The 12,653-nt window shown below is 52.9% G+C and overlaps 1 pseudogene; it reads left to right on the top strand.

Moving 5' to 3' along the window:
• Positions 1–1,378: 1,378 nt before the first annotated feature.
• On the top strand, positions 1,379–6,705 carry LOC110584508 (annotated as a pseudogene).
• Positions 6,706–12,653: the final 5,948 nt, after the last annotated feature.

Below are 12,653 nucleotides of genomic sequence, written 5' to 3'. Positions count from 1 at the left end.
GTCCACGTGCACCTGTGATGCGTCCACGACCCCGTCCACGTGCACCTGTGATGTGTGCACAGCCCCCGTCCACGTGCACCTGCGGTGCATCCACGACCCCCGTCCACGTGCACCTGCAATGCATCCACGACCCCCGTCCACGTGCACCTGCGATGCGAGCACAGCCCCACTGGTGTCTGTCTGTGCCTGTGCACACTGATGTGGGCCTGGATGTGCATGAACACATCCATGTGTTTGGGGCTGTTCTTGAGGTTGAAGCAGAACATAGAACTGTAAGTGGTGATTTTTTAAATGTGATGCTTTAAAAAAAATACCCACGTGTTAATTATTCCCAAAATTGTGTCCTAGGCTGTTAATTACAAACACCTTCTCTCTGCCTCAGGTCTTCTGAGCCCCATCCTGCCTCTGTGCCCATGAGCATGGGAACTTTGTCCAGCATGGATCACACAAATGGCCCAAGACAAACCTAGAAACCTGGGGGACAGGTTGCTGGGTCAGGTGTTCATGGGATACAGCTGAATCCTCAGGTGGGTGGGAATCACGGTCAAGGAGGGTAGTGAGTGGGAGGAAGCCAGAGGGCGGGGGGGGGGGGGGCAGGCTGTCAGCAGGGGGTAGGTAAGATCAGGGCAGAGCCAGTGGTCCAGGAAGAGGATACTCAAGACCAGCAGAAGCACCCTTCACCCCTCTGCCTGCACGCATCCTTAGTGGTCTAAATCAACCCAAGGGACCAGTGCCCGCCAGCTACCAGCTGACTCCATCACTCAAAACAAATGGCATTTTCTGGGCTCCAAATACGTTTGCTGGTGGGCAGAGGCCCAGAGAGAGGCTTGATTCTAGCTGGCCAGGGAGAGACTGAGTTTCCAGAAAGGAAAGTGGGGCTACTATGCCTCTTGGTGTCTCCAAATGCAGGCCAATCTCTCCACTCACCTTGTCCCCACGACTCCCTCCTCTCTCCTCCTTCCCTTCTCCCCCCGCCCCGCCCTGGCCCTTTCCCTGCTTAGCTCACTATGTCCATTACTGGCGAAGGTTCTCCCAGAGGATTGCTTGCCACTCGTTCCTGCGTGTAAATGTAAGTGTTTGTGTGCACAAGCCGTGTGCATTCCTGTGTGCACTCCTGTGTGCCTGGATGTGTACGAACACACCTGGGTGTGCCTACACCTGAATCCTCCTTTCCGGGTGTTATTTTGCCAGTATTCCATATATCACGTGCACTGCGTGTTAAAATGACAGTCACTTACAACTGAAAAGTCCCTTGGAAGGCATTTCATTCAATCCTACAGGTGCTTCTCAGAGGGTCATTATTGTGTTTGGGTGGGGACAATTCCTGGATGGGACCAGCTCCCAACCCCACTGGTCCCAGAACTCTAACAGGCGCAAAATGTTGGGGCACCCCACGTCACTGCAGCGACCAGAAATGGCCTCGCATGTCTCCAGCGTCTGCTGCAGGTGGGGCAGTAGGTCTCCAGGTCTCAGTGGCTATTTTCTCCACAGGGTCCCTAGAGAGGGTCCTGCCTCTGTCTTAAAGTCCCAGGGATCGTAGCTGGCGACCTCCTGAAACCACCTGCCTCATCTACAGACAGAAGCACCTGAGAGAAAGCCCCACCTCACCAGTCCCTGTTCCTCGCTGGGGGACCCCAAGCGCTGACCCCACAGCACTCCTAGGAGGCCAGCTCTGGAGGCCGGAACTGCTGCGTGCTGGACCCCACAAACCAGAGATGCAGGCATGTCTGGGAGGCGGATGGGGTTCTCGAAGACTCAAGGGGCTCACCCCAGAAGAGAAGAAGCCTGTCTGACCAGCTAGAAAGCTGCAGAAACAAAGTGCACAGTTCTGAGCTTGGCCAGGTGGTGTCCGCAGGTATGGAAAGCTTGCCTTTCCGGCCTGCTCTTCCTCCACTCATGTGAGGGGAGCCCTGCAGCCAGCGGCTGGTGGTGGGGTGCTGGGCGGCGTGGGGCGGTGAGGGCCTGGGTGGGGTAGGGTGCCCGGGGGCGCTGGGGATGCATGCTGTGCATGTCCTTTGGTGGCCCTACGCACTCTGTTGCCTTGGGTGTTGCTGAGGAGTGCAGGTGCGGGTTACGGAGTGGGCTGTGCATGGATGCTTCCCAGCGCGGTACGCTGGTCCCAACTCCACTCCCCACTGCTCTGCACAGTAGTCCAGTGGCTCCTTGGCCCCAGGGCACCTCTTACAGATGAGACCCAGAGGACCCGGTCTCACTGTGCAAATCGTCCCACGCCTCACCTGGGGCAGAACTTTGCGCCTGATGAAAGTCCTTGACCCTTCCCTTATTAGCATTCCTGATCAGAGGACCTGGGTGGTTTTAAGTAGGCTTTATTGAGATGAAGACTTCCTCTGGAAGTTAGAGCTATGCACAACTCTAGCCTTCCTTCTGGAAAGAGGCCAATGATGCTTACCCAGATTTTTAACATCCAGTCTGACAATGATTATCTCATTGTTTTTTCCATATTAAAAATTTCTACTCAGAGGACATCCTTCGACTGAATCTTTCCAAAGCATCTCCCTTTGCAGCAGCTTTGAAATAAAACTGAAACTTGTGGTCATTCCAGTGTCCTCATGCACCTTCCCACGGGGCCACTTAGAGGACAGAACGGGATAAGAAGGCAAAGTTACCAAACAGAGATTGTGCGGGAAGATGATGCACAGCCACATGGCTTCGCTTGCTTGTCTATAGCTTTTCAGTAAAGTTCCTGGGTTCCTGGTGGCCTGAAGTACCCCCCACCCCACCCCCAGCTGCCTGTGACACATTAAAAGGAGAAGCAAAACTCAAAACTCAACTATTCAGCAGCCTCCGCCAACTGCAGGTGAGACATTGAGGTAAAGGATCTGAAAATAAGGTTCAATTTACTTAAGTCTCATTTTGACCGGATTTCTCAGGCCTTCCCATGCATCCCTAACATGCCATGAAGTGTTGCCCGCTGGGGGATTGCCCCCTGGGGTGTCCCAGGTGTAGCCGTGACCCCACCCTTTGTGGGTGGCTGGGAGCCTCTACCCCAGGAGTGTGAAAGGGGGTGGAGAAGGGAGGGGACAGGCCTGGGCCTCTATACCCGGAGTGTGGATGGAGGGTGAGGGGCGTGGGTCTCTACCCCTGCAGCAGGGACGGTGGGAGGGGGTGCAGGTCTCTACCCCAGGAGTGCGGATGGGGGGAAAGGGCAGGTCTGGGTCTCTAACCCAGGAGCTCAGATCTGGGGAGGGGGCAGGTCTCTACCCAGAGCGGCTGGCTTTCCAAATCACCTTGAATGCCCCAGTGCCACCTCCTGTCTGTTCCACGCGGGGCCTCAGATGGTTCACCTTCTCCTCCTGCCTCAGTGGCAGTTGGAAACCTGGCCCTGAGGCCCCAATCCGAGTGGGTGCTGGCCAGGAGCTTGGAATCTGGAGAGGAGGGGCGAGGGGCGAGACTCCCCCCAGAAAGGGGCGTGAAGGCCCCCCGCGGAGTGTGGTCGTGGGACCCGAGGACGTGAAGCCCTGGGCGCTCCCGTGAGGTGGCGGTTCCTCTAGAGGACCAGGCCTGTGAGTGGTCAGGCAGGGGTCTGTCTCCCCCCTGCTGTGGGAGGGCTGGCATGGTTGTCAGAGCTGGCACATTTCAGAAAAGGACACCCAATTAAAGTTGAATTTCAGAGAAGCCACTTTTTAAAAGGTATAAATATGTCCCATGAAATATTTGGGATATACTTATACTAACAGATTATTCATGATCTGAAATTGCAATTGATCTGTCAGCCCTACCAGAGAGACTAAGGTGCTTATCATCGGTGCTCCTTCATTTGGGACTGGGACTGTGGGAGAAGTGGCGGCTGAAAGAAACATGGGCCAAAGTCAGAGAAGGATCTAGAACACAGAGACCTGGAATGGGCAACGGCCTCCAGGTCTGGTTGGCCACCCTCTGCTCTCAGGCGAGCAGCAAACACATCCTAGAATCCTGATTGGAGCCTGAGGTCAGTGGAGCCCCGTCTCCCCGTCCCCCCCGTCCCCCGTCCCCCGCTTCCAATTCACTGCTCTTTCTCCAGCTCCAGCTGGTCTGGCCACCAGGTCAGCAGCCCACTCCCCAGTCCACGCTTCCCTGAGCCAGAGGGATGGGAGGAGGTGCCACAGAAGCAGCGAGACCAGGGTGGTTGGTCAGGAGTAAAGCTACTCTGTGTTCACTGTTCTCCAGGAAACCAGGAGCAGGACACACCCCAGAGATGCTTTAACCTGCTGTGCCCAGACCGGCCAAGTTAATCATCCCTCAGTTGGCCATGTGACCACTCCAGTCCTGTGGCCACTAGGAAGACATTCACCCCACAAACATTTCCTCATCTCCTCCGTCCATCCCACAAGCAAACTCCAGCTCACTCGTCTTCCGCCCTCACTTCCTCTCCCCTGACTGCCTCTCTCCCTCCTCCACCTCCCCCCATCAGTCCTGCATGGCCACCTCTGATGTATCTCAGGCTCTGTGTCCCCAGGCCCCACTGCTTGGCTCACCCGAACTGCTGCAGCCTCCTCCCCACCCCGTATCTACCCCAGCTCTACTTCCCATAAAAGCAGGTCTCATCTCACCACTCCCCTGCTGCAAATCCCTCCTTTGCATCTGAGGCCAAGTCCCAGCCCTCGGGGACAGAAGAGCGGGACAAACCAGGGTGCCTGAATAAAGCAAGCCTCTTCAGGCACCCTGGAGAAACTGTTACTCATCCCGGGTGAGGGGGCGGGGAAGCTGGCTCTCGGGAGGGCTGAGAGAGGGCCAGGCTGCTCAGCTACCTCGCATCCGCTGGGGCGGGGGAGGGGGAGCACAGTGGCGCAGTCTGGGGTGGGGGCCAGACCCGACTCCATGCATAAAACTGTCCTCTGGGTTTCTATCTTAGATGCTCAGCCTCATCCATAATATAAGAAATGTAAATTAAAACGACAAGGTACCATTTTTCACCTATCAGGTTGGCAAAGCAAAAAACAACAGAAGTGAATGCACGGGGGTCTGAAAACAGGCTCCACCACACGTTATTAGTGGGGAGTTACCGGTACAGCCCTTTGGAGGGCATATGGTGATTTCGATCAAACACATAAATTCTGTCCAATTCCAATTCCAATTCCAAATTCCAGAAATTCACCCCGAATGTATACAGGTGCCCAAAGACATACACCGTCTGCATGAGGATCTTCACGGAACCGTTTTTCTCAAGTTCAGAACCTAAATAGGAGGCTAGTCAAATAAATTGTGCTCCAGTCATACAATTAAATATTATGTATTATTGGGGCGCCTGGGTGGCTCAGTCGTTAAGCGTCTGCCTTCAGCTCAGGTCATGATCCCGGGGTCCTGGGATCGAGTGCCGCATAGCCTGCCTCTCTCTCTCTCTCTTTCTCTCTCTGTCTCTCTGTGTCTCACGAATAAATAAATAAAATTAAAAAAAAAAAAAGAATCTGAATTTTTAAATAAGATGACATGGTCTTGGGGTGCCTGGGTGGCTCAGTCGGTTGGGTGTCTGCCTTCGGCTCAGGTCGTGATTCCAGGGTCCTGGGATTGAGTCCTGTATCGGGCTCCCTGCTCAGCAGGAAGCCTGCTTCTCCCTCTCCCACTCCCCCTGCTTGTGTTCCCTCTCTCGCTGTCTCTCTCTGTCAAATAAATAAATAAAATCTTAAAAAAAAAATAAATATTATGTATTATTAAAAAGAATGAGGCTGGGAGGTATCAAAATTAAATGATATAATCAAGATTTGTTATGTGCAGGGCGCCTGGGTGGCTCAGTTGGTTAAGCGACTGCCTTCGGCTCAGGTCATGATCCTGGAGTCCCTGGATCGAGTCCCGCATCGGGCTCCCTGCTCGGCAGGGAGTCTGCTTCTCCCTCTGACCCTCCTCCCTCTCATGCTCTCTGTATCTCATTCTCTCTGTCTCAAATAAATAAATAAAATCTTTAAAAAAAAAGAAAGATTTGTTATGTGCAAAACAAAAGCACAGAGCAGCGGGTCCAGCACACAAAGTTCGTGCTTTTTTTCCCTAGATTTTATTTATTTATTTATTTTTAAAGCTTTTATTTATTTATTTGACAGAGAGAGACACAGTGAGAGAGGGAACACAAGCAGGGGGAACGGAAGGGGGAGAAGCAGGCTTCCCATGGAGCAGGGAGCCCGACGCGGGGCTCGAGCCCAGGACCCTGGGATCATGACCTGAGCCGAAGGCAGACGCTTAACGACTGAGCCACCCGGGGACCCCCAAAGTTTGTGCTTTAAAAAAAAGGAACCATGGCAATGCATCCTGGGTTGGCGTAGCCAGGGCGGCTCGTGTCCTTTCCGCTGGTGTCCACTCACTGCCCACAGCCCTCGCGCCGCTGCCCCGGGTCCCCACGCCGGCCACTCAGCATCACCCGGTGCCCTGCAGGGGCAGGACGAGGCCTGGGGCCCTACGGCCAGCCTCGGCGCTCCCGCAGTTTCCAGGCACACAGCGGTACCGCCAGGATCGTGATGCACCCCCTTTGACGTTAGAGGGAATCATGACCGCGTTCTTTATGTCCTGAAACTCTATGACAAGACTGACCCAGAAAAGCTCTCGGTCAATTCCCACTTTGTGAAAGACCTGGGCTTAGACAGTTTGGACCAAGTGGAGATTGTCATGGCCGTGGAGGATGAATTGGGGTCTGAAATTCCTGATACAGATGCAGAGAAGTTAATGTGTCCACAAGAAATTATGGATCACATTGCAGATAAGAAGGATGTATATGAATAAAATGTCAGACCCCCTTTTTTCACTGAGAGAAGAGTCAGAAGATGCTGGTGGGTATCTGGAAGTGACAACACATTTTGGCATTATTGCTGCCTTTGACAGAGTAATTCTGTTTAGACTTGTATTTAAATTGTCTGTTTTTCCCTTTGAAAATAAAATAAATTTAAAAAATAAAAACAAGTAATTGTCAGAGTAGGTCAAACAAACAAATAAAAGTAACTGTTTGCTACGTATCAAATATCCCTGGAGGGATAAATAAGAAACAGCCTGGGTCCTAGCGGGTGCTGAGAGATAGCAATGGGAAAGAGATTTCCTTTAGTATTTTGTGAAATACTATCAAATTAAGCAAAATATGAGAAATTCATATTTCATATATGTGTGTCGTGTATGTGTGTGTAAAATAATTTAACAAGTAGGTTACTTTTCTATCACAGCGTGCGTGACAGAAGGTGATGAGCACGTAATACTGCACGGCCCAGGGTAGGCCCTGTCTCTTCCAGACCCCAGGTTCCTGTCTATACGGTGGGAGTTTGGGACCAGATAATGATTCCTGCACTATTCCTAAATCTGAAGCTAAGCAACCGAGTAAGTACTGGGGGACAGTACAGAATGGCCTTGAGGAGACCGGGATGCAGCACGTATCAGCTGAGGGACAGGGCGCTCTGGCTCCTGAGCGGTGGACCTACAGTCTGCCTTCCTGGCCTGAGAAGCCGGCCATCTCCTGCAGATGTCAGTTCCCCAGGGCTGAGCAGCGTCTTCCCTCCCACCACCTCTCTGCCCACCTGCCTCTGCCCGAGAGGCCCTGGGCTGGCCCTGGGGAGGAGCTAAAGACAGCAGGCTAACAGGTCCTGTGGGGCAGAGGGAGGTCCCCTTTGACGGAGGTCCTGGCCTCCCTGTGGCTCCCTCCCTGCAGGATTAGGCTCTGCCCCCTTTACAGGTCGCCCCGGGCCCTCCCTCGCTCCTCCCTAAGCCATTCAAAGGAGGCAGCTCTCCTGACCCACCCAGCTCCTTCCTCTAACAGAGGATGTCTCTGCGGGAAGCTGGGAGGCCTGAGGTGCCCTGCGCACTGAGCCTCCCCGGGAGGCAAGAGGAAGAAACCTGAGCTTCAGACTACTCTCAGAGGCCCCACCTCCCTCCACAGGCCCCTGCCGGGGCCAGTCCTGGGCTTTGCTTTTCTTTCACTGATGGGAACCAGACGGAGATGACAATAAAAATTAGGAGAGTCAAAGCCAGACTTGTTTCCTGCCCCGCATTCTCTCTCCTTTCTGCCTGGTTTTAGAATCGGAGGGCCTGTGTTTCTGTCCTAGGTCGGCCCTGGCTCCCTGACACAGTCCCTCTCCAGGGGCTTGGGTGGGCTGCATGTTCCCAGGTGCCCCCGGGGTGTTCTGATGCAGGTGGTTGATGGACATTCCTGCTGAGTCTGCTCCCAGAAGCCAGGGGTCCGAAGGGAGCAAGTAGGAGCCTGGGAAATTGTCTTGGCACATAGAGCACGGATTCTCAAGAGATGCTGGGTGACCACGACATTAACGAGGTCCACTATAAACCTTGTTTGGGAAAGATTATTATTTATAGCAGTTCACAGTTGAGCAAACTGAGGCTCAAAGAAATTGAACCACTTACCCGTGGTTAGCCAGCCGAGCCTCACCCTGGCTTTGGAGCGGCGTCCTCACAGCGTAAGCCAGGGCAGGTGAGAGGGATGGCGGAAGCGGTCCCCTCGCCGGCCCCTGTCCCATTCTGACATTGCCCTCTCTCTGACCCAGCAGGAAAACCCTGTAGCTGTCAGGGACAGGCTAGACTGCAGCGCAGAAGCACCTGCCCAGTCAGCCACAGAAGTTACAAAAGGTGAGTCACGGTTCTCTGTCCCATGACGATGGGACTGTCACAGCTTTCTTTTAATCAAATTAGAAACTAGAAAATAAAGAAAATCAGCCTGTGTGCCTCCTGATGAAAGTCCCCAATACCACACATGAAGAAGTCTCAGAACAAACTTAAACCCCAATCTGATCAAATCTCTAGATCTGATCACCACTTTAGGGAACACAGAGGAACAGGAGAACGTGTGAAATGATACCATGATGACACGATCAGTGAGACCCAGACCTCAGGAAGTTTCATAGGAACAAATGACCACATTTCCTCAACAAGTAACTTGCAAGGAAAGACAAAAAGAGGGAGGGCAGCCTATCAACTGAAGAAGACTTGAGAGACATGTAACCAGTCAGAAGAGATGCACCTTATTTAGATTATAATTCAGCAAACTGTAAACTAGCAGTTTACAGTCTTATTTTATTTTTTTAAGATTTTATTTATTTACTTAAGAGAGCGTGCGCACGCGCACAAGCAGGGAGAGGGGCAGAGGGAGAGGGAGAAGCGGTGGGGACACTGAGCGGGGAGCCCGATGCGGGGCTTGATCCCAGGACCCCCGGATCGTGACCTGAGTGGAAGGCAGACATTCGACCGACTGAGCCACCCAGGCGCCCCAATAGTTTATAGTTTTACATAGTAACAATGAGAAACTATAAGTAGTAGTAATGATAATGAGAGAGTTGGGGATGTTTGAACACTGACCGATTATTTGGTGATGCTAAGGAACTATTATTTTTAGATACGATAAAGATGTTATGCTTATGCTTATAAAAAAAGAGTCCTTATGTTTTAGAGATACGGAATACTACCGGTGAAATAAGGTATTTGGGTTTTGCTCCAAGGTGATTTGAGGTGGAGAGGGGAGAGGTGGCTGGGATACAGACGAAATAAATGTTGGCTATGAGCTGATCGTTGCCAAACCTGCTGCCGGGCACGTAGGGGCTCATCATCCTATTGTGTTTACTTTTGTTTATGTTCGGGATTTTCCACAGTAGGAAGTTATAAGCCGGGCGCCTGGGTGGCTCAGTTGGTTGAGCGACTGCCTTCGGCTCAGGTCATGATCCCGGAGTCCCGGGATCGAGTCCCACATCTGGCTCCGGCTCAGCGGGGAGCCTGCTTCTCCCTCTGACCCTATCCCCTCTCATGCTGTTTCTCTCTCTCTGTCAAATAAATAAAAATAAACAAAATCTTAAAAAAAAAAAAAAAAAAGAAGTTATAAGCCAACAACGAACTTCGTGGCGTGGACAACAGCGCCCCTATCAGTGTGCACTCAACGCTCACCCCCAACTTCAGATGTGAAATCCTGTCTCTGCCTAAAAGAGTCGAAACTAAGGGAAAGAAGTAATAAAGTGTGCACTGAATTTGACCTGCCGACCCCTTTCCTCCCACGAGGTTCGTGAAGAGTGAGGAAAAAAGGCTTCAGAGTTTACCGTGAGGCTGGATTATTTTATGGGGGTAGGAGAGAGACTGTCTCTGATAACGAGGATCAGTTGGATTTCCAGGGGCCCTTGTTGATATTTGGCGATATGCCCCATCTTCGTTTGGATTTGCCCGAAGCAGACCCGAGACAAAGATTTGAACGCCAGAGGTTTATTTTTCAGGAATACCTGAAACTGGGGCGTAAAGTGGGGAACAGGCAGAAGGCACGAGCCAGGAAAAACAATGTCAGGCAGGCTACCTCTGGGGGCAACAGGGCTGATCCTGGGGCCTCTGGGGCTGGCGTAGAACGGGCCCCCGGGCGTTCTCCTGCCTGAGGGGTGAGGAGCCGGGGAAAACCCCATCTCCTGCCAGCCACCACTGAGAATGGCCAGGGCTGGGAAGGCGTGTTTCTGCCAAGCTGGCCAGGCCGCCTGCAGCTGGAGGAAGCTCCCTGATGGGAGGATGTGGGGTGCTGAAGCCATGCCTCACCCCATCAGCCAGGGGGGCTTGGAGCATCTGCCGCACTTCCTTTTGGAAGAATCACTGTTCGTGCTCTGATCATATAATTATATCAGCATACAGTGGCCACAGTGAAGCTCCTCAAGGTAGCCAGGCGCCATGATGCCTTTTTTGGAGGGCGGTGTCTTCGCTCATGGAGTGTCTGGGGGACCCTGTCAGAGATGATGGACGTGAGCTTGCTGTTCCGGGATTCAGCCCGCGCTGCCCAGAGCCACGCACTGTGCGGGGGCTCCCACTCCGGACCAGTCCTGCGGAAGAACTGGACAAATTGTGATCGGTCAGAACCTTTTAGGCCTGGTTTTCTTTGGGAACGATAACCTCTTTTTTTTTTTTTTTTAAAAGATTTTATTTATTAACCTGACAGAGAGAGACACAGCGAGAGAGGGAACACAAGCTGGGGGAGTGGGAGAGGGAGAAGCAGGCTTCCCGCGGAGCAGGGAGCCCGATGCGGGGCTCGATCCCAGGACCCCGGGACCATGACCCAAGCCAAAGGCAGACGCTCAACAACTGAGCCACCCAGGCGCCCCGGGAATGATAACCTCTCAAGGGCACGATTTAGGTCTGGGGTTAGGGCAGTTCTGATGGCCTCTCACCTCTGCCCTGTCCTCATTTGCACACTCTGAATGAATGAGGAAGAAGTAAGTGAATGAATGAATAAGCGTGATTGTCTGAAAGGCTAACAGAATGTTTAACTGTGTTGGGAATATAGTGGGGTCGTTATCTATCAGCCTCCTCTGATCCCCTCGAAGTAAATGATTTTTTAAAATGGGCTCTTGTTTAGAGATGCTCAGTTCAGCTGCCACAGCCCTCAGGTTTGAACGGTGAAGAAATCAGCTCACGGCTCTTCCTGGTCATCAAACTGTGCGTTTCCTTTATTCGTGTGTGTGTGTGTGTGTGTGTGTGTTTACCGCTGTCAAGAATGGGCCTTGGGATTCCAGGGAACGGTTGATTTTGTGTCCGGCGGGGGGGTGAGGCATTGAGAGAGCTCATGCAGAAGACAACACTTGTGCTGGGCTTCCAGGGACCAAGCCAGCAGGGAATTTCTGAGCACCTCTGGTGCGCCCAGCCCCGTGCAGAGTTTTACCTGTGTTTTCACACTTAACCCGCACGGTAATCCTGTGAGCTTGCATTCCCTTTCCTGAGATGAGAAGGTGCAGTTGGCAGGCAGGGAGGAAAAGGTCAGCTTTTCATAGCCGGCCTCTGGCCCCAGCACTGCTGGTCGGTGGCTCCTGCCCAAGTACGGCTTCTCAGCAGATAGCTCCACATGCCCTGAACAGACAGAAGCCCAGAGCCCCACGGGACGCCCCTCTGCCGGGGAGATGAGCCACACCGCTGCTCCTTGGGCTTCTGCGGTCTGCACAGACTCCAGGAGTCTGGGTGATTTTTCTAGTTCACATCGGACGGACGTTCCTGCCCACTGCAGTGTCCACAGCACGTCTGTGGACCTGAGAGGTGGCATGAAATGCCAATGCCCCAGGCCACGGCCCCTGGCTTCAGTCCCTTGTCCCCCTTCAGAGTCAGACCCCCAGCCCTCTGGGAGCCACTGGCCTCCGTCATCTGCTCCCAGAGCCGGTCTTTGGGGGAGAAGCCGTGATTTCCTGCTACGTCCCCCACAGCAGGCACCGTTGCCCAAAGCCCACATGTGCTGCTGTACTCAGGTCTGGTCATGAAAAGGCATGAAGATGTCTAGTAACCACCAGGAAATTGGTCAAAGGAAGCTTTGGTCAAGAATTCATACTGGGAGATTCACCGAGGGAGGAACGTTTTCCACATTCACGCATTCATTCATGCAACTCGTATTTAAGCAGCCAGAACCGGGCATCGTTCCGGGCCTCGGGGATCCGCGGTGAGCAGGAAGGAGGACGTGTCTGTGCCCCTGGACACGTCCCTCTTCCTCGTGGTCAGCATCCCCAAATGGTCGTCAGCTGTAAATCATAGTACTTCTTGTAATGCACTTGAACAGGAGAGGACCTTATGGAAAGTTTTTGGTAGCTTGCTGGATGCCTGGGATGGCCAGACGGTCATGCTGGGAGGCCACTGATGGGCACCCTATCTGCTATCATACAGTGGCCACTGGCCATGGGAATCCCCAAACCGTGGCCAGTCTGAATTCAGGTGTACTTCATGCATTAAATACACACTGAATT

The sequence above is a fragment of the Neomonachus schauinslandi genome, chromosome 15, assembly GCF_002201575.2.
Source record: "Neomonachus schauinslandi chromosome 15, ASM220157v2, whole genome shotgun sequence".
Lineage (NCBI taxonomy): Eukaryota > Metazoa > Chordata > Mammalia > Carnivora > Phocidae > Neomonachus > Neomonachus schauinslandi.
Note: the sequence above shows the minus strand (reverse complement) of the source record. Positions and strands in the feature narration are given on the sequence as shown.